This window comes from Somniosus microcephalus, chromosome 1 (assembly GCF_052327205.1).
Source record: "Somniosus microcephalus isolate GS21.2 chromosome 1, FLI_Smic_1.0, whole genome shotgun sequence".
In the NCBI taxonomy this organism is placed as follows: Eukaryota; Metazoa; Chordata; class Chondrichthyes; order Squaliformes; family Somniosidae; genus Somniosus; species Somniosus microcephalus.
The window spans coordinates 40,639,747-40,662,872 of record NC_140987.1 but is presented as its reverse complement, the minus strand read 5'-3'; the positions used below and the strand labels follow the sequence as shown (position 1 = coordinate 40,662,872).

Below are 23,126 nucleotides of genomic sequence, written 5' to 3'. Positions count from 1 at the left end.
AATAAACGGGCCTTTTTCCGAGTGGCAGGCAGTGACTAGTGGGGTACTGCAGGGATCGGTGCTAGGACCCCAGTTATTCACAATATATATTAATGATCTAGACGAGGGGACTAGATGTAATATCTCCAAGTTTGCAGATGACAGAAAGCTGGGTGGGTGTGTGTGCTGTGAGGAGGATGCCGAGAAACTCCAGTATGATTTGGACAGGTTGGGTGATTGGGCAGATGCATGGCAGATGCAGTATAATGTGGATAAATGCGAGGTTATCCACTTTGGTGGCAAAAACAGGAAGGCAGATTATTATCTGAATGGCAATAGATTGGGAGAAGGGAAAGTGCAACGAGACCTGGGTGTCCTTGTGCACCAGTCGCTGAAGGTAAGCATGCAGGTGCAGCAGGCGGTTAAGAAGGCAAATGGTATGTTGGCCTTCGGAGCGAGAGGATTCGAGTAGAGGAGCAAGGATGTCTTGCTGCAGTTGTACAGGGCCTTGGTGAGACCACACCTTGAGTATTGTGTGCAGTTTTTGTCACCTTATCTGAGGAAGGATGTTCTTGCCATGGAGGGAGTGCAGTGAAGATTCACCCGACTGATACCTGGGATTGCAGGAATGACGTATGAGGAGAGATTGGGTCGATTGGGCTTATATTCGCTGGTGTTTAGAAGAATGAGAGGGGATCTCATTGAAACTTATAACATTCTAACAGGACTAGACAGACTAGATGCAGGAAGTATGTTCCCGATGGCGGGGGAGTCCAGAACCAGGGGTCACAGTCTAAGGATAAGGGGTAAGCCATTTAGGACAGAGATGAGGAGGAATTTCTTCACCCAGAGAGTGGTGAACCTGTGGAATTCTCTACCACAGAAGACAGTTGAGGCCAATTCATTAAATATATTCAAGAAGGAGTTAGATATATTTCTTAAGGCCAATGGGATCAAGGAATATGGGGAGAAGGCAGGGACAGGGTACTGAGTTTGGATGATCAGCCATGATCTCATTAAATGGCGGAGCAGGCTCGAGGGGCCGAATGGCCTACTCCTGCTCCTATCTTCTATGTTTCTTAACAGCTCTGTGGGAGTACCTTCACCACACGGACTGCAGCGGTTCAAGAGGCGGCTCACCACCACCTTCTCAAGGGCAATTAGGGATGGGCAATAAATGCTGGCCTTGCCAGAGATGCCCACATCCCAGGAACGAATTTTTTAAAAAGCGAATATATCCAGGCATGCTGTTTTACAGCCTAACTGCTGTGTTTGTAAGATCTGAAACCATTGAAAGGATTTTTTATCCCTTCTTCTTCTTAGACAGTCTCTCGGAACTGAGGATGACTGATGAGTCCACATTAAAAATGAGTTCTCAGGTGACTGATGAGTCCAATGCAGAATTTTTTACCCCAGGAAGTTCTTAGCCAGCTGTTTAAATGTTGCATTCTCCAGAGTGGAGATTTAGGAAGTAAAGGTGCATATCTGATGTGACCTCCTCCAGTCCACCTCCTCTAGAGTGGAGCAGCGTTTCCTCGTTATAATGAAAAATGCAGCACGATTACCTTGTCTAAAAAATTATTTCTGAATCAATACTGGTGGGTTATGAGGGGAAAAATTGACTCCTCCTATTTGCAATTCAGTGGCCCTTGTTGTAAAATACACATGTGTAAACATCGGGTGATTACAAGAGCAGGCTCAGGTACAACGTGTCCCCCCCACTCCCCAGCGGAATAGTTTGCCGACATTCAGTGTGTGGACTCACCACATGAAGATTGACCATGTGCGTGAGGTAGCAGAGGGCGATTAGCACCAATGGAGCTGTAACCCAGCATGGCTGGGTGAGGAGAGCGGGGAGGATTATTTTACGCACAATTCCTACATTTTGACTTTTGCATATTATTTTAATGTTTACAGTGGTCACACAGAAGTAGAGTTACAGCAGAAAATTCTTCTTCTTGATGTAAGATGAAAGGAAAGATATGCATTCTTTAATCTTTCAGTTCTCAAAGAGTCAGATCTTGTATAACAGACCTCACTTGGTTTCATTGATGAGCTTCTGGCTGAATTTACCTTCAGTCTTGCTAATTGTGTGAAAAACGTTGTGAGAACGCTAAGTGTAGATACACATGAAGATTGATGAAGATAAGCCTGGATATAGTCCACTTTCTATTCAAAGAAACCAGAGTCAGTGTGGCTGGCCAGTAATCTGTATAAACCTGATAACAAGCTGCATTGCAACATGCCTGTAGAAAAATATCTACCATTGAAATGTCAACTTTCCTGGGCTAATTGGTTCACAATGTCTTGCCATATGCAAATTCTAGAAAGAGTCTTGAAAGTACTTTTGAAAATCTTTAAAGTGCGTATTCCCTTGTGGTTAATTAACTGTTTACTGTGAAATTCTCCAGGGATTAAAAGAACTGAGTGCCAGGACTGAAAAGAAGAATGACTTATACTGGCTTGCTTTTATTTTGGTTAGATATAATATCCGGAACAGGAGAAACCTGCGGTTTTAGACTGGATCAGCCTGGCTGCAGATACAGGGAAATCTGGAGGAGGATTGGGGGGTGGGGGGAGAGAGAGGATCGGGGCCGGAGCATTGGGGTGGGGGGAGGTGAGGGGGAGAGAGGGAGAAGAATGGGTCGGGGCCGGACTCCTGAGCATCGGGGTGGGGGGCGGGAGATAGGAATGGGTCCAGGCTGAGGATCATCGTTGTTGTGGCGGGGGGTGGGGTCTGGGAAGGCGATTGAAGGCCTTGTGAGGAGGCCTCATTGCGGGGGGAGCGAGGTGGGCTAGGCAGGAACCCTGAATCCAGGAGGTAGGTGTAGAGACACTTACCTCCTGGATACAGCAGCCCTCACCTTGCTACGGCTGTCAGATTTTACAACGTGTGTAAAACTTGACCAGCTACAGTTAAACGCAAAATGGAGGTTAAAGAAGAGGCTTCCAGCCTCATTATAATAAATAGATGTCCCGCCTCCTGGCAGCGGGTTGGCTGCCCGCTCCCGTCCCACCTCCACTGAAACCGGAAGTGGGCGGGTTCAGGTCGGGAATTCTGATTTTTAACACTTTAACTACCCCCCACGCTCCTGTGGTAAACCACTGTATTGTATATTGCCACCTCTGGGTGGCGCTGTGTATGGAGGCATGCCTCAGCTGACTCCACCCACCACTGTGTGGGTTTCGTTCAGACTTGTTCAGTCACTCACGAAGAAGCATGGTCTCTTCTTAGCTAATAAAAGCCTTATTCATCTCTTCTTTCGACTCATCATCTCTTCTTCGACTCATCACCTTTTATGAAGTAATTGATAAGCGTATCAATTTTATTAGCTAAAAGTTAAATGGCGACACCTGAGGAGCAACAACAGCAACGGATACAGCAGACATTGCTGAGAGCCCTCAGACCACCACGCCTGGACCTCGACCCTCAAGATGTGGGTGCATCAGCCAAGTTTGAACACTGGCTGAGCTGCTTTGAATCCTTCCTCGCAATCTCACAGGTTACAGAGGAGGATCACAAACTGAAAATTTTGACCGCCCAGGTGAGCCATCAAGTATATATGCTAATCCGGGACTCTAATACGTACGTGGCGGCCCTCGAGCTACTAAAAGGGCAATATACGCGCCCAGTGAACACAATTTACGCCCGACACCTCTTGGGATCCCGCAGGCAGCAACCGGGAGAATCGGTAGGGGCATTTGCACGGGCGCTACTGGCACTCTGCAGAGACTGCGATTGTAAAGCGGTAACGGCTGTGGAGCACGCGCAGGGACTCGCCTGTGATGCCTTCGTCAGGGGCCTCCAGTCAGACCACACCCGGCAGAGACTGCTAGAAAGCAAGGAACCCGACCTGAAGACGGCCATTGCCCTTGCGCTCTCGTTAGAGGAGGCCCACCGAAACCTCGAGGCATACCCCCGTAACGGCGCCGAGACATGGCAATCGAAACCGTGGGACACGGGACCGCCGCCCCCGGCACCAACCGCTGCAGCGACCCAACCGAGACAGCAGCCTCCGGTAAGAACTGCTTCGATGCCCAGTAACCAGGCCCAAAAATGCTATTTCTGTGGCCAGTTAAAACATCCCAGAGCGCACTGCCCAGCTAAGACAGCTACCTGCTCGGGCTGCGGGAAGAAAGGCCATTACGCTAACGCCTGCAAGGGGAAGCCAGCCAGCAGCGCAGCGTGCGGGCCGTGGGAGCAGCCATCTTATCCGCCATTTTGTGTACCCCGGCCGCATGGCATCCGCCGCCATCGTATCCAACGCACTCAACCGCCATTTCGTCACCGGAACCGACCACCGTCTCGGCGGATGACTATAGTGACTCACTAAGCCACATACTGGCCTCCGTGACGCTGGATCAAGGCCACCCTCACCATCTATCCAGCTCCATGATGGATATCGCGGTAAACGGCCGCGCCACCAGTTGCCTGATCGACAGCGGGAGCACAGAGAGTTTCGTCCACCCCGACACGGTACGTAGCCACTCCCTCACGATTCTGCCAACGCACCATCGCATTTCTATGGCGTCCAAGTCCCAGTCAATGGACATCAGCGGCTACTGTGTGGTGACCCTGTCAGTAGGGGGCACTGAATATCAAAAATTTAAACTGCTAGTCCTGCCCCGTCTTTGCGCTGCCGTCCTGCTAGGGTTGGATTTTCAGTGCCACCTTAAGAGTGTCACACTAGCATACGGTGGACCCCTCCCCCCACTCACAGTCTGCAACCAACAACTTTTAAATCGCCCGCTGCAAACCACCTGCAGCCTTTCCACATTAAAAGTCCCCCCCCCTCCCCTGTTCGCTAACCTCACCCGCGACTGTAAACCCATCGCTACCAAAAGCAGGCGGTACAGTGCCGGGGACAGAGCTTTTATCAGCTCTGAGGTGGAGCGGCTCTTGAAGGAGGGCATTATCGAAGGTAGCACTAGCCCCTGGCGAGCCCAGGTTGTAGTCGTTAAAACCACTGCAAAACGCCGCATGGTAATCGACTACAGCCAAACCATAAACCGGTACACCCAGCTGGACGCGTACCCCCTCCCTCGCATATCTGATATGGTCAATCAGATTGCGCAATACAAAGTATTCTCCACCATCGACCTTAAGTCAGCGTACCACCAGCTGCCCATCCGCCATGAGGACCGCCAGTATACTGCCTTCGAGGCAAACGGCCGCCTCTACCACTTCCTTAGGGTCCCCTTCGGCGTCACCAACGGGGTTTCGGTCTTCCAAAGGGAGATGGACCGAATGGTTGACCAGAACGCGCTGCGGGCAACCTTCCCCTATTTGGATAACGTCACCATCTGCGGCCACGACCAGCAGGACCACGACGTTAATCTAGCAAATTTCCTCCGTACGGCCCAATGGCTGAACCTAACGTACAATAAGGAAAAATGTATGTTTCACACCAAGCGCCTGGCCATCCTCGGCTGCGTGGTGGAGAACGGAGTCATCGGGCCCGACCCCGACAGAATGCGCCCCCTAATGGAGCTACCCCTTCCCCACTGCCAAAAAGCACTGAAGAGATGCCTGGGGTTTTTCTCCTACTACGCCCAGTGGGTGCCCCTCTATGCAGACAAAGCCAGGCCCCTCATCAAAGCCACCTCCTTCCCCCTGACACCAGAGGCGTGTGCAGCCTTCACTCTTATCAAGAACGATATCGCGAAGGCCGCAATGCACGCGGTGGATGAGTCCATCCCCTTCCAAGTGGAGAGCGATGCCTCCGACTTCGCCCTAGCCGCGACCCTTAACCAGGCGGGCAGACCCGTGGCCTTTTTCTCAAGGACCCTCCAGGGCCCCGAGACGAGACACTCCTCCGTCGAAAAGGAGGCCCAGGCTATTGTAGAAGCGGCGCGTCACTGGAGGCATTACCTGGCCGGGAAACGATTTACCCTGCTCACTGACCAGCGTTCAGTAGCTTTTATGTTTAATAATAAGCAGAGGGGTAAAATCAAGAACGACAAGATCTTGAGGTGGAGAATCGAACTCTCCACCTACAATTATGATATCTTGTATCGGCCAGGGAAACTCAATGAGCCCCCAGATGCCCTATCACGTGGTACATGCGCCAACGCGCAGAGTGATAGGCTGCAGTCCCTCCACAATGACCTCTGCCACCCGGGGGTCACCAGGTTTTTCCATTTTATCAAATCCCGTAACCTGCCCTACTCCATCGAGGAGGTCAGGACCATGACCAAGAGCTGCCAAATCTGCGCCGAGTGCAAACCGCACTTCTATAGGCCGGACAGAGCAAGCCTGATCAAGGCCACCCGCCCCTTCGAACGCCTGAGCGTCGATTTTAAAGGGCCCCTCCCCTCCGCTGACCGCAATGTGTACTTCCTCAACATAGTTGATGAGTACTCCCGTTTCCCCTTTGCCATCCCTTGCCCAGACATGACCAGTACCACGGTCATCAAGTGTCTGAATGACATCTTCGCTCTGTTCGGGTTCCCCAGCTATATACATAGCGACAGGGGCTCATCGTTCATGAGCGACGAACTTCGGCAGTACCTGCTAACAAGAGGTATCGCCACGAGCAGGACCACCAGTTACAACCCCCGGGGGAACGGCCAGGTGGAAAGGGAGAACGCGACGGTTTGGAAGGCAGTCCTCTTAGCACTAAAATCTAAGGGCCTTCCGACCTCCCGCTGGCAGGAGGTCCTCCCTGCAGCGCTTCACTCCATTCGGTCACTGCTTTGTACTGCCACTAATGCGACCCCTCATGAGAAAATGTTCGTTTTCCCCCGGAAGTCTACATCGGGAACCTCGCTACCGGCATGGTTGACTTCTCCTGGGCCCGTCCTACTGCGGAGGCACGTGAGGACGCATAAAACGGACCCCCTGGTCGAGCGGGTGCACCTCCTACACGCCAACCCCCAGTATGCCTGGGTGACATACCCAGACGGGCGGGAGGACACGGTCTCCATACGAGATCTCGCACCCTCGGGTACCCCTGAATTACCACCGTTATCCCCCTTACCACCGTTATCCCCCTTACCACTGTTATCCCCCACCACCCCTCCCAACCCAACCCCTGCAGACGGCATGCCAAAGCCCCAGGAATCTTCGCCAACCACCCAGACACCAGACCCGACGTCGGATGCTGCAACACCACCGCCGCCACCACGACGATCAGGACGTCAGACAAGGCCTCCTGATAGACTTAACTTGTAGTACCCTTCACCCCGCCGGACTTCACATTAAACAAGGGGTGAATGTGGTAAACCACTGTATTGTATATTGCCACCTCTGGGTGGCGCTGTGTATGGAGGCATGCCTCAGCTGACTCCACCCACCACTGTGTGGGTTTCGTTCAGACTTGTTCAGTCACTCACGAAGAAGCATGGTCTCTTCTTAGCTAATAAAAGCCTTATTCATCTCTTCTTTCGACTCATCATCTCTTCTTCGACTCATCACCTTTTATGAAGTAATTGATAAGCGTATCAGCTCCAAAACCACCAGTTTTTTTTAGGCTAAAATTCCCCCCATTAGTTTTGCCAGTTTAACTCTTTAAAGACACCCATTTTCACGACCATTAATAATTTAGTATTCCTGATATTATTCACAGTAATAGTAATGCCCAGAGTACGGGATTATGCATCATATTTCCTTACTGTAATCATAAAGGGCAGTAGCAGTCCTCGGGCGTGCCGCGCGCGGGAACACATGGGAGGTTCAGACCATGATATTCGTAAGAGTGGACGTTTTTCTTCCTTTCGCTCCTGCTCTGGATTTACTCGCTGACGCCTCCTGTGATCTCCTCAGCATGTGCGGGGCAGAAGCACTGGCACATGCGGAAGAGTCTCTGGCCAAGTCCTTCTCACCCTCCCGACTGAAAGAAGACAACGCGGACACACACACCCGGTTAAAAGTGGAGATACAAAAAGGGGAGATTCCAAATAATATTGCTAAAAATATGTAGCGAGTGTGCATGCGTCATTGCGTCAATCACCCTTCAGACATCACACCTTAGATGTCACTCTTCAAAAGTGTCAGAAATATATTTCTTTTAAAGGGAATGAGCCATAATATCATATGGTTTTTTTTCTGACCTTGGTATCCTGGCCTTTCCCCAAAGGCATGAACCAAACATTTACAAGAAGCAAAATGGTCCTCTGATTGATTGTCCTCAGGATGTGCCCATTTAGACCAGCGTGTACCTGAGCCGAGGTGACCAGATTAAGCACGTAGAAACATAGAAGATAGGAGCAGGAGTAGGCCATTCGGCCCCTCGAGCCTGCTCTGCCATTCAATGAGATCATGGCTGATCATCCAAATTCAGTACCCTGTCCCTGCTTTGACTTGACTTTAGTACTAAAAGAGGCAGCTACGGTAACAGATCTTTAAAAGTGAGAGGACAAGTTGATAAAGCTCTTTAAAAAAAAATATATGTGGTTTTACAAATAGTGACTTAGGGTACAAAAGCAAAGAAGTACAGGAAACTTTCTTTTTACCGGCACCTAAATAACCAGAAATCTCTCTTAACTGGCAAAATTCAGGAGTAGGTTCAGGTAAGTTTTATTTCATATTTGTGGCCGTGTAACCGGGGTTCCTGGATCTGTGGCCGTGTAACCAGGGTTCCTGCACCTATTGCCATGCAACAGGGACGCCTGGATCTGTGGCCGTGTACGGGGCTCTCGTACCTTAGTAAATATACCTCTCTGTAATCCGGACTTTTTGATCAACCGGCACCACGCCGGTCCCGTCGGTGCCGGATAAAAAAGAGTTTCCTGTAATACTAAAGCTTATAAAAACCATTGACTAGGCCGCGGTTAGAGTACTCAGCGAAAACCCCAGTTACGCGTGTGTGTGGGGTTTCTGCCAGTCACGCAAACCCTCAAGGACTATCCCAGTGATCGTGTCCAGATCGGGTGTCCTATTTTAGGAGGTGTGATATCCGAGTGGTAAGGTCAGAAACTGAGAGAAGCGAGATATTAGGAACAAAACCCAACTGTTTATTTACCCGGTGTAGCAGAGAAACATCTCTTACAGGCTGCAAGCCAAGCACACAATTCTTACTGCACGATGGCAAGATGGAGGATTCACCTCTGAGTCATACCCATAATGCAATGCCACATTACCGTATAAACTGGTGTACCAGGACATTGAATACATGACCCATTACCTTAAATACTGGTGAATCTGAACCCTTAATACTTGGCTCCATCTGGTGGATAACTTAAACATTACATCCCAGATTACTATAGGAGGGATATCAAGAATCGTCGAGAGGGTGTGCAGAAGAGATTCGCCAATATGTTAATGATGAGTAACTTTAGCTATGATGAGAGACTAGAGAAACTGAGGCTATTTTCATTAGAAGAAAGTTTAAAAGATTTGATAGTGGTGTTCAAAATTATGAAATATTTTTGATAAATTGAATGGAAAAATAACTATTCCCACTGGTCAGTGAGTCAATTGAGGACATAAAAAGAATGAGGAAAGAAGCTAGGAGACATTTTTTGTAGAGTTTGTTATCGCATGGAAAAGTGATTAAGCAGAATCACTTCATAAAAGCTTTTAAAAGGGAAGAAGATAAATATTTTTTAAATAACATTTTAGAAGAGTATCTTGAAAGAACAGAGGAATGGGACTAAATCCATAGCTCCTATTAGAGAGCTGGTGCAAATGTGATAGGTCGGATGGCGTTCTTCCGTGCTATAAACTCTTTGGCAACTGTGCTCCAAATCCCAAACTCCTATGAGAAATGATACAAGAGATCATCTATTAAGATAATAAAAGAACTGTCATGATAGCGCTAAGGGGAAATATGGTTTACGTTTTTAAAGTTTCTTTGGACGATTATAATTCAGACAATGAAATTTATGATTTAACAAGTCAGAGACTTGTAAATAAAATAATGCTTAATAAAAATTCATTATTTACTCCTTTCACACTTTTAACATAATCTATAAACATCCACCACAGTGCAAATGCTTTGGGGATTTGTGGTGCATAACTGGGAATAGGTAGATAGGTAGCAGTCCAATGTGATTAAGTGACAGGCTATACATTTTGGGAGGAAAAGCAAGGAACATAGGAACAGGAGTAGGACATTTAGCCCCTTGAGCCTGCTCCACCATTCAATCAGATCATGGCTGATCTGTGTCCGAACTCCATATACCCGCCTTTGCCCCACATCCCTTAATACCTTTCATTAACAAAAATCTTTTAATCTCAGATTTAAAATTAAAGTTAGCAATTGACATCGCATCAACTGCCATTTGCGGAAGAGAGTTCCAAACTGAAAGGTCTGGCTCTAATTTTTAGACTATGTCCCCTAGTCCTAGACTCCCCAACCAGCGGAAATAGTTTCTCTCTATCTACCCTATCTGTTCCCCTTAATATCCTGAAAACTTCGATCAGATCACCCCTTAACCTAAATTCCAAGGAATACAACCCTAGTTTGTTTAATCTCTCTTCGTAATTTAACCGTTGGAGTCCAGGTATCATTCTGGTAAATCTACATAAATAAAAGGAATGGGAGCAGCCATTCAACGATTGCACAATCCAAGGGTTCAAATACACATTTTCCTGAAAGCATGAGTGCAGGTGCATAATGAAATTAAAAAGCCAACAGTATTTTGTGTTTTATAAAAAGGGGTGGGCCTAAGTGAAGGAGTAATGATAAATTTACACGAAGCATTGAATTCAGTGGAGTGTAAAATCGAGCGAGGTGTAAAATGGAGGTCCGACCCGAACGAGCCCCATTCCCACCTGGTGCGTTTGGTTAAAATTGGGGCTTAAGAGTCAGCAACATATTGTGGGACTAGAGTCACATGTAGGTCAGACCAGGTTAGGGTCATCCTCTATGTTGCTAGTTCCGTACCCTAACCACAGTACCATAGCTACTGTTCCCTCATTACAGATTGTGGAGAATGGAGCAGACTTTCTTAGATAATTTAGCGAAAGCAGGTAATTCAACGAAAAAAATTAAACAAATCATATATATTTCAATTAGATCATTATCTTTTATTCTTATTTCAACTTTATTTTATTTTGTCTAAATTTTACGCCTCTCTATGGCATGTACCAGATCCTAAGCAAGAAGGAACACCCTGTAAGGGATTGCAAACATAAACCACATCCTGTTACTCCATCAGAAATTTCAAAATGAGGAACACGAACTGACAAAGGACTGAAAAGGTTTCTCAAGTCAACTTATATTGCGCCTTTAACGTAGTAAAATGTCCCGGGGCGCTTCACATGAGCGTTATCAAACAACATTTAGCACCGAGCCACATAAAGAGATATTAGGGCAGTGTAGGTTTTAAGGAGCACCCTAAAGGAGGAGAGAGGGGTAGCAAGGCTGAGAGGTTTAGGGAGGGAATTCCAGAGCTTAGGACCTCGGCAGCTGAAGGCACGGCCACCAATGGTGGAGCGATGAAAATCAGGGATGCACAAGAAGCCAGAATTGGAGGAGCGCAAAGATCTCAGAGGGTTGTAGAGCTGGAGGAGGTTACTGAGATAGGGAGGGGCGAGGCCATGGAGGGATTTGAAAACAAGGGTGAGAATTTTAAAATCGAGGTGCGGATTTTAAAATTGAGGCAGTTGTGATCTCATTAACAAAGTGTGGCACTGGTTAGAGACTGGAAACAAGTCAACTGCTTGGCCAAGCAAAGTTATGGTCCAAATAGAGGAAACATAAAAGAATGAGGGGAAAATAAACTTTGTAAGCGAGGGGACTGTGACATCATGGAAGACAAAATGTTATGATTTCCAACGGATTTCAATCTTTAATTTATAACTTGGATTTATTTATAACAACAGTCAGTGAGTTTCAATTTGTGCTGATATCTTCTGTCAATCAAAGGTCTAGGAAATTGTGGTGGCAACCATTAGTTGTTGCTATTTTTTAAACAAAATACTCATTACTATAATAAAGGTGGGTACATTTAATCCAGAAACATTAATATGTAGAATTGTATAACTTTATAGGTTGAAACTGGAGTTCCAAGTGATAAACCCTGTGAGATTGTAGAAGCTACCTAATATTTTAGCTTGAACGTTAGCAGCAGATAACTGGGCCTGCAGCACTATTTCTTGATCTATCTTGCCTTTTCTTGCTTGTGTTAGTAGACTAAGGTCCCAGAAAACAATTAGAGTGAGGACTGTTACGCTTGGAAGTTTAGTAGCTTAATGCAAAAGTTCATAACAGCTTTTACAGGCTGTAAATACTTTACGGTATGAGTAGTGAACAACTTCAACTGCATTGACCTCTCTAACCTGTTCTTTGTTGAATGCCTTTCTAAAGAAGCTGCGCCAATGGGTTAGTTGAGCATTGCATAGTTTCAGCGTCTGGTGTGAGACATTTGTCTCTACAGTGAAATAAAGTTAACTTCAATAAAGTGGGAAAAAAACATTATTGTTAAAAAATATATAGATAACAGATGCGAGCTATTGACCTTGACATTACACTGTGGGAATATTAGCTCATGAACACTTAACATGTTTGTGTGCAATCCCTTTGCTGTTTTACTGGACAATTAACCGGTTAACGCAAATGGATGAAGCAGCACATGGCCACAGCTGGGCACAAGCAACAAGGAAAGGAAGAGTCAGTGTTAGTGTATGTAAGAATATTTTGCTGGATTGACAGGGTAGATGCTGAGAGGTTGTTTCCCCTGGCTGGAGTGTCTAGAACTCGGGGGCATAGTCTCAGAATAAGGGGTCGGCCATTTAAGACTGAGATGAGGAGGAATTTCTTCACTCAGAGGGTTGTGAATCTTTGGAGTTCTCTGCCCCAGAGGGCTGTGAATGCTGAGTCTTTGAGTATATTCAAGGCTGAGATAGATAGATTTTTAGACTCTAGGGGAATCAAGGGATATGGAGATCGGGCGGGAAAGTGGAGTTGAGGTCGATGATCAGCCACGATCTCATTGAATGGCAGAGCAGGCTCGAGGGGACGTATGGCCTAGTCCTGCTCCTATTTCTTATGTTCTTATGTTCTAAATGGGCTCCAGTCAGATAGAGGACATTGGAATTTCATAGCAACACTGCTTGGGCCCCAGCTATTCACAATCTATATCAATGATTTGGATGGAGGGGACTAAATGTAACATTCCCAAATTTGCTGATGATACAAAGCTAGGTGGCAGTGGCAGTTGTGAAGAGGCTTCAAGGGGATCTCGGCAGGCTTAGTGAGTGGGAGAGAACATGGCAGATGGAATATAATGTGGATAAATGTGAAGTTATCCACTTTGGTAGAAAAAACAGAAAGGCAGAATATTTCCTAAATGGTGAAAGATTGGGTAATGCAGATGCTCAAAGGAACCTGGGTGTCCTTGTACATGAGTCACTGAAAGTGAATGTGCAGGTACAGCAAGCCATTAGGAAGGCAAATGGTATGCTGGCCTTCATTACAAGAGGATTTGAGTACAGGAGTAAAGAAGTCTTACTCCAATTATATAGGGCCTTGGTGAGACCACACCTGGAGTACTGTGTACAATTTTGGCCTCCTTACCTAAGGAAGGATATACTTGCCACAGAGAGAGTGCAACGAAGGTTCACGAGATTGATTCCTGGGATGGCGGGACTGTCATATGAGAAGAGATTGAGTAAACTAGGCCTGTATTCTCTTGAATTCAGAAGAATGAGAGGGGATCTCATTGAAGCATAAAAAATTATTACAGGGCTTGATAGGATGGATGCTGGGAGAATGTTTCCCTTGGCTGGGGAGTCTAGAACCAGGGGCCACAGCCTCAGGATAAAGGACTGAGATGAGAAGAAATTTCTTCACACAGAGGGTGGTGGATCTTTGGAATTCTCTACCCCAGAGGGCTGGGGAGGCTCAGTCATTGGGTATATTCAAAACAGAAGTCGATAGATTTCTGAGTAGTAAAGGCATTAAGGGATATGGCGATAGGGCTGGTGAATGGAGTTGAGGCAGAAGATCAGCCATGATCTCATTGAATGGCAGAGCAGGCTCGAAGGGCTGAATGGCCTACTCCTGTCCTATTTCTTATGTTCTTATGTTACACATTTCAGTACTTCACTCGATAAACTGTCAGGGTCAGTGTCTCCAGTCACTCCCACAAGCAGACCTTCCATCCGCTATGATCTTGAGAGTACGTTTACGGCCCAGTAGCTAGCTAAATGATAGCACGGCCCAGGAATCGTAACAATAAAGCCCCCTCTATATGTGAATACTGTGATCTCACACGCCCTGCCACTTGCATTCTCCTATCTGTCATAAGATGGACTGAAAATTACTCTAACAAGATGAAGCACAATTGTAAACCAACAAACTGGTTTACATTTACATGAGATTTATGAATGAATCAAACATCGTTTCCCAGTGAGATTCAATCAATACCCTATTGCTCCTCGTAACTTCAAAATAAGAAGTTACACAACTCTGCCCCTCTGTTACAGGTTGAACTAACTATACAAGCCAGCAATCTTTGAACTAGCTGGCACTGACCTTTCTCTTACAGGTCATATGTGTTTGTATCTCAGCTAGTAGACTCTCAGGCCCCGATAATGACTGGGCCGGGTTCCGTGAGCGGTGGGGAAGTTTGTTCAGGAAACCCGACCCCGCATGCTGTGGAGTTTTATCTGAGGAAGGATGTTCTTGCCATGGAGGGAGTGCAGCGAAGATTCACCAGGCTGATACCTGGGATGGCAGGAATGACGTATGAGGAGAGATTGAGTCGATTGGGCTTATACTCGCTGGAGTTTAGAAGAATGAGAGGGGATCTCATTGAAACTTATAAAATTCTAACATGACTAGACAGACTAGATGCAGGAAGGATGTTCCCGATGGCGGGGGAGTCCAGAACCAGGGGTCACAGTCTAAGGATAAGGGGTAAGCCATTTAGGACAGAGATGAGGAGGAATTTCTTCACCCAGAGAGTGGTGAACCTGTGGAATTCTCTACCACAGAAGGCAGTGGAGGCCAATTCATTAAATATATTCAAAAAGGAGTTGGATGTATTTCTTAAGGCTAAAGGGATCAAGGGATATGGGGAGAAAGCAGGGACAGGGTACTGAATTTGGATGATCAGCCATGATCTCGTTGAATGGCGGAGAAGGCTCGAGGGGCCGAATGGCCTACTCCTGCTCCTATCTTCTATGTGTCTATGTATCTATGAGTTTGGACTCCACAGGAAAGGGTTTTTTTTTTCAAAGCAGGTTCCCCGTCCCGGAAGCCAGCCTGATTGATGGGCTTGGCTCCCTGTTGGGCGGCAAACACTCTGGATAGGGCCGGAGCCCCAGGAGCAAGTAGGGAGCCTGCAGCTGCATTAGTGGGTTGGCGGGCGAGTGGCGGGGCGGGGCGGGGGGCGGTCGCTGATCCCTGGGAGGCAGGCGTCCGATCCCAGGGGGAGTCTGATTCGGGGCAGAGGGGGGATTCAATTCCCAATCCCGTGAGCGGGACGTCCAATCCCATGGGGTTCTTTGGATGGGTGGGGGGGTCCGATGGCAGGCAGGGAAGAAGGTAAGCTTGGTGGGCTGGGGTGGAGGAAGCACTCCTGCTCCTCCTTTCCCACAAGCAGTGCTGTAAAGGCACTTGCCTTTTCCAGAACCAGTCCTCACCTCTCTTTGGTTGCTGTATTTCCCTGGCCGGCCAGGGTTAAACCTGGAAGACAGGTTAAATCTCAGGCACGCAGCCCCATTATAATATTTAAATGGCCAACCAGTCTCCTGGGGACAGATTGGTTGCCCGCCCCCGTCCTCCTCCGTTAAAGCTGGAAGTGGGCAGGTTGGAGTCGGTTTTGAGATCTAAAAATTGTTAACATCCCACCCAACCCCAACCCACCCGTTTTTGGGGGTTAAAATTGCCCCCTCAATCTCCCTCTCTCCCTGCTCTAGAATTTGTCTGCATTGCCCAGAGAGAGATGGAGAAGTGAGTGCTCTTGTTTGTTAAAGATTGGCTTGCCAATCCACCAATCAAACTTACCACTATAAATGATAGCCCCTCCCCTCCTTGGTGTGGGAGCTCTGGGAGCTGTCGCAACTACATTATCTGTTTAGCTAGGCACTCTTGAAGGGAGACCATTTAACATGCAAACATCTCTAAGATAGGAGGGAAAGCAGTGAGTGAGGAGGACATAAAAAACCTGCAAAAGGACATAGACAGGCTGGGTGAGTGGGCAAAAATTTGGCAGGTGGAATATAATGTTGGAAAGTGTGAGCTTATGCACGTTGGCAGAAAAAAATCAAAGAGCAAGTTAATGGCCCAGTAATTCCGTTCCAAACGCATGAGTACGGTCGGGGTACTCACGCGTCTGGCCGGAGGAAATGCCGGTTTTCAGCATGCACAGCGCATGCGGAGAAAACCGGCATTTCCTGTCCTCTGAACGAAGGGGTTCAGAGGCACAGCGCGTGCGACTGCACAGGCAGCGCGTGCGCAGTGAACTTCGTCGATTTCATTCATGGATTCAGTGAGGTTAAGTCCTTACAACTTACGCATGAAAAAAGCATGTGTAAAGTTGCTCCAGAGGCTGCGGAGGAAGATATATTTTATCGTGGAGCTTCTGAAAGGCAATATTTTTGTTTGGGAAAGGGAGGAAAGTTATTTTAAGAAATGATGAGGTAAGTTTTAAAGTTTAATTTTTTTTTTTAAACGGGTTTTCAGTACTGTAGGTAGAAGGAGCAATTGTGGCTGTGTGAATTGAATTTGCTGTGTTTATTAAATGTGAAAATGACTGTTCTAAAATGAGTAATGTAACATTTCCAACATTTTTAAGAAAGAAACTGTTCATCAGTAATATATTCTTTTACGTAATTATGTATGTATGTCCGTATATATTCCTTTACGTATATGTATATATATTCCTTTACTTATGTGTATGAATGTATGTATTTAATTATGATTTTCCAATAAGTTACTTTCTCTGAAAGTCATAATTAAATACATACATTCATACACATAAGTAAAGGAATATATACATACATATACGCAAAGGAATATATACAGACATACATACATAATTACTTAAAAGAATATATTACTGATGAAAAGTTTCTTTCTTAAAAATGTTGGAGTCATTTTCACATTTAATAAACACAGCAAATTCAATTCACATAGCCACAATTGCTCCTTCTACCTACAGTACTGAAAACCCGTTTTAAAAAACAAAAATAAACTTTAAAACTTACCTCAGCATTTCTTAAAATAATTATCCTCCCTTTCCCAAACAAAAATATTGCCTTTCAGAAGCTCCACGATAAAATATATCTTCCTCCGCAGCCTCTGGAGCAACTGTACTCATGCTTTTTTCATGTGTAAGGTGTGAGGACTTAACCTCACTGAAAGCATGAATGAAACCGGTGAATTTTACTGCGCACGTGCTGCCTGTGCAGTCGCACGCGTTCTGCCTCTGAACCCCTTCGTTCAGAGGACAGGAAATGCCAGTTTTCCCCGCATGCGCTGTGCATGCTGAAAACCGGCATTTCCTCCGGCCAGACGCGTGAGTACCCCGACCGTACTCACGCGTTTGGAACAGAATTACTGGGCCAACATTTTACATGTCAATAAAATGAAAAATTTAACAATTGCACGATTTGCCCCCTCGCATCTGCGACTGAGGGTCCAAGGAGGTGCATTGCGCAAGAGGGCATCGTCGTACGTATCCTCACACTGTTCCCTTTCGGGAACTGTATGAAGTGGTGGAAGGATTTCTGGCCACGTTAACGCTCCTTCTGTGACCATAACCATCTTCATACCAGCCATTAGGGTGGTTAGTCCTATGGCGTGAGGGTTTTACGGGCTCCCACAACCCATCTGAGGGGGGGGGGCCACCCACACCCGTGGACGCAAGTATCCCGCTGGATGTCCACCCAGAATTTATAGTTGGAGCTCCGACTCCACTTGCCGGGACTGCCTGGAGCGGGGCTCGAAACCCTACTCCTTCTGGCCCAGCGGCGGGGATGCTTACCGCTATGCAAAAGGCCCACTCCGCGCAAAAGGTGACACCCATACATTTCCTGCGCCTTTTCCCTCCCCGTGACTGGAGCCCTATGCTGCCACTTGAAAGACCAAGCTATCATCTGACCTTTTTGCGGCGCCTTGGACTTCTCATTACCAATGATGAGCAGGCGCTGCGCCTCCACCTCGTTGAGGAGATTGCTGAGGCCATCATCAGTTCAATTGTGAGTTCTTTTAATGCCGTGAATTGTGTTCATTCCAGCCATTTCACGTTGCTAATCTGAGTGGGCCTTTGGCGTAGCGGTAGCATCCCCGCCGCTGGGCCACACGGCGTAGGGTTTCTAACCCCGCTCCAGAAAGTCCCGGCAAGTGGTAGTCGGAGCTCCGGCTCTAAATTCTGGGTAGACATCCAGTGGGATATTTGTGTCCGTGGGTGTGAGTGGCCCCCCCCCTCGTATAGGTTGTGGGAGCCCGTAAAACCCTCCCGCCATAGGACTAACCACCCTAATGGCTGGTACAAAGATGGTTACGGTCACGGAAGGAGCGTTAATCACGGCCAGAAATCCTTCCACCACTTCATACAGTTCCCCAAAGGGAACAGTGTGAAGACACGTACGACGACGACGTTGCTAATTAAATAAATGGAATGAAAAAAATGCTTTCAGGGCTTTTAAAAGTCTTTAAATCGCTTTAATTCTGTTTAAAACTACTTCAGATTCTTCAAAATAATGTAAACGTTTTTAAAAGTTTATAAAAGTTACCAAAAGCTTCTTAAAAATACCAAAAACCTATTTTAAATGCTGCTCTACATGTAAAAATGCTTTGCAGCTTGTGAGAAACATTGGGGGCGTATCCTTTTAAAATGAGACCTCAAGGGGCGTGTCTCACTTGCACTGCGCGCTCCAGGTTTCACGCTGGCTGCACTCCTGGGCGGCGTGACGTCAGACGCTGCCTGGGAGTCAACATTTTAAAACAGGAATTCCAGGCGTCCCTGAAGCTCAACGGCCGGCGCGTCGGGTAAGTGCACATCGGGGGCTTGCACGCACGGCAAGCCCCCGACCCGAATTTCTGCCCCATTATCTAAATGGAGAGAAACTGCAAAGTGTTACAGTACAAAGGGATCTGGGGGTCCTGGTGCATGAAACACAGAAGGTTAGTATGCAGGTACAGCAGGTGACCAGGAAGGCCAATGGAATCTTGGCTTTTATTGCAAGGGGGATGGCGTATAAAAGCAGGGAAGTCTTGCTGCAGTTATACAGGGTACTGGTGAGGCCACACCTGGAATACTGCGTACAGTTTTGGTTTCCATATTTAAGAAAAGATATACTTGCTCTCGAGGCAGTTCAGAGAAGGTTCACTCGGTTGATTCCGAAGATGAGGGGGTTGACTTATGAGGAAAGGTTGAGTAGGTTGGGCCTCTACTCATTGGAATTCAGAAGAATGAGAGGCGATCTTATCGAAACATATAAGATTGTGAGGGGGCTTGATCGGGTGGATGCGGTGAGGATGTTTCCACTGATGGGTGAGACTAGAACTAGGGGGCATAATCTTAGAATAAGGGGCTGCCCTTTCAAAACTGAGATGAGGAGAAACTTCTTCACTCAGAGGGTAGTAAATCTATGGAATTTGCTACCTCAGAGAGTTGTGGAAGCTGCGACATTAAATAAATTTAAAACGGAGATAGACAGTTTCCTAGCTGATAAGGGAATAAGGGGTTACGGGGAGAGGGCAGGGAAGTGGACGTGAGTCTAGGTTCGGATCAGCCATGATCCTATTGAATGGCGGAGCAGGCCCGAAGGGCCGTATGGCCTACTCCTGCTCCTACTTCTTATGTTCTTCTTATGTATGACTCCCCATTGTCTCAAACTGATGTGGTACCTGAGAATACACAACTGAGATGACTGATTTATTTAAAGAAAGACTTGCATTTATATAGCACCTTTTACGACCATCGGATATCTCAGAGCACTTTACAGCCAATGAAATACTTTTGGAGTGTAGTCACTGTTGTAATGTGGCAGCCAATTTGCACACAGCAAGCTCCCACAAACGGCAATGTGATAATGACCAGATAGTCTGTTTTTGTTCTGTTGATTGAGGCCAGGACACCTGGGATAACTCCCCTGCTCTTCTTCGAAATAGTGCCATGGGATCTTTTGCATCCAACTGCGAGAGCAGATGGGGCTTTGGTTTAACATCTCTTCCGAAAGACGGCACCTCCGACGTTGCAGCACTCACTCAATACTGCAAGCCGAGATTTTTGTGCTCAAGTCCCTGGAGTGGGATTATGAACCCAGAACCCTCTCACGTAGAGGCAGTGGCGCTACCAACTGAGCCACAGCTGACATTTGGAATTCCAACTAATTTGCCCTAAACTACATCCCAGATAGTTTGTACGGGGTAGATTTGTAACTTTCTACCTGGGCATAAAATTTGCGTTGCAGATCATCCGTCCGTTATAGAAACCGTTTGATTTTCATTTCCACTATATCGCTGGAAATTTAAACCTTGCGGTTTCTATAATGGACGGCAGTTCCACCACCAACAACCGAGACATCACGGATGGGGTCTAGCAGGGAGACTGAGCTCAACTCGGGGAGAAAAATTCAGTTGTCTGCGCCTCCCGTTAGCGCCTTAAGAGGGCGCTAATGGGGCGCAAAGCAACTAGCACCCGGGCGCAGCGATATTTGCGCCGCTCGCGAAATTAACTAGACATTTTGCGCCGGCAGAACTTGACATCAGTCGAGTGCGCAACGCCCCGATAGCGCCCGGGACCGGATATTAAGTGGCGCCCCCTGCCTTACCGCCTGCCGCTAACAATGACAGGTTGAGGGGAATGTTTTGCAGTCAGAAAGGGACTGGGGGAGCGCTATTTAAAGGCAACCGCTTCCTACCTTTTTTTGTCGGCGAAATGTTTGCACCACGCATTCTGAGTGAGAGAGAGAGACTTCTGGAGAGATTCAACGCTGTGTGAAGGGGTTTTGGGTACTGAGCAGCACTTTGCAGGTTAATTTTGATTTGCCCTTCCTTCACCAGCGCTCTAAGGTAGCGCCTCGCTGCTCGGCCTTTGCGCCTTAAGACAGGTTTGAAGCGCCTGATTTAGCACTCCAATCACCTCCAGGGGCGATAAAAGCCAAGTTTGCCGTCGGAGGCAATAATTAGCGCCAGGCACAAAACTTTGCGCACGGTCGATAATGGCGCCCCAAATGGGGCGATACTGTATTTTTCCCCCAGGGTTTCTTTGTAGCTCAAAACATAAACGTTTTTTAAAAAGTCAATGGCCCGAATTCTTCAATGTGATTGGCTGCTTAGCCAGCTTGATGGCATCAGTGTTGCTGAACCCTTAAGATTCGCTTGATTTGGCGCCAGATTCAAACAAAGGTCGGGACAGCTGAAATTCACGCCGCTGAGATCACCAGATCTTTGCGGGCAGCTTTGTTTGAGGTCAGCGGCTTCGATGTATATTCTTTTTTATACAAAAGGTACTCCCACTGAACTGCTCACTCATTTAAGATCTATAAATTACAAATTACCCCAGGCTGGGTTATCATAGAAATTTACGGCACAGAAGGAGGCCATTCAGCCCATCGTGTCCGTGCCGGCTGAAAAAGAGCTGTCCAGCCTAATCCCACTTTCCAGCTCTTGGTCCGGAGCCCTGCAGGTTACGACACTTCAAGTGCACATCAAAGTGCTTTTTAAATGCAACGAAGGTTTCTGCCTCTACCACCCTTTCAGGCAGTGAGTTCCAGACCCCCACCACCCTTTGGATGAAAAGATTTCTCCTCAACTCCCCTCTAATCCTTCTACCAATTACTTTAAATCTATGCCCCCTGGCTATTGACCTCTCTGCTAAGGGAAATAGGTCCTATCCACTATATCTAGGCCCCTCATAATTTTATACAACTAGTAGATGAATGAAGAATTCACCGGATAATCCTTTAAAAAAAATGAGTGTTCTTTGAGGGAGTAATGCTGGCTAGGACAACAGACGAACTCCCTGCCCTTCTTTAAATAGTGTCATGGTGCTGCACTGAAGTGTCAGCCTGGATCATGTGCTCAAGTCTCTGGAGTGGGACTGTGAACCTACAGCTTTCTGACTCAGAGGCAAGAGTGCTGCCATTGGGTCAAGGCTGACACCCAAGTCAGAATGTTGTGGGTTATAGCCTTTAGCACATAATCTAGGCTAATAATTTACTGCAATACTGAGAAAGTACCACAGAAGGCAGTTGAGGCCAACTTATTAAATATATTCAAGAAGGAGTTAGATATATTTCTTAAGGCTAAAGGGATCAAGGGATATGGGGAGAAAGCAGGGACAGGGTACTGAGTTTGGATGATCAGCCATGATCTCATTGAATGGCGGAGCAGGCTCGAGGGGCTGAATGGTCTACTCCTGCTCCTATCTTCTATGTTTTTATGTTTCTTAGTACTACATTGTCCAAGGGGCTGCCTACATTGTCCAAGGGGCTGCCTTTTGGATGAGACATTAAACCAACATGCTGTTCAGGTGGACTTAAAAGATCCCAAAGAAAAGCAGGGGAGTTCTCTCCAGTGGCCTGGCCAATATTCACCCCTCAAAAACATTGCAAAAATAAAAGATTATCTTGTCATTATCCCATACAGCCCCATTATCTCTGGGGAGGTAATTTCTAATTTGTAGGCCTTTAAAAGAACGATCAGTTCAGTAGGAGTACTTTTTGTATAAGAAGAATAATGTCCATTGAAAATACTGACTTTTTACAAAACATATATGTTTTGAGCTGCAAAGAAAACCTGAGTTAAGTTGAGTCTCCCTGCTCGACCCCTGTCCGTGATGTCTCAGATAGGAGGTGTCCATTTGCGTTCTGGGGTAGCTGCCTGGATGAGGAAAGGGCCGTAACTTCAATCCTGCTTGAAAGTTGATTCAAAGCCACCCCACCTCAGAAAACTGTGATACTAGCTGGAGATACGATGACAACAACAACAACTTGTATTTATATAACATCTTTGTGATGAAATATATGCCTTCATCAGCCCATGTGTTTTACCTGCTTGTATTGTGTGAACCGCCCCCTTTTGTTCCTATTGTGTATATTGGCTACGCCCCTGTCTTTTGCCATATAAAGGTCTCAGGAGCTGCATGAGTCATTCCTACCAGACGAACCCGATGTGGGAAGACCTGTAATGCTGCAATGTTCTTAGTGATTAAAAGCCTTCAGTTGAATCCTTGTCTTTGAGTTATTGACGGCGTATCAATCTTTAAGGTAGTAAAACGTCCCAAGGCGCTTCACAGGTGTA

General features: G+C 46.8%; 1 protein-coding gene across 1 annotated transcript in view; it reads left to right on the top strand.

Annotated features, from left to right (window-relative positions):
* Nucleotides 1-23,126, top strand: part of vegfc (vascular endothelial growth factor c) — a 289,917-nt gene that overhangs the window by 223,939 nt on the left and 42,852 nt on the right. The gene's annotated exons all lie outside the window — the stretch shown is intronic.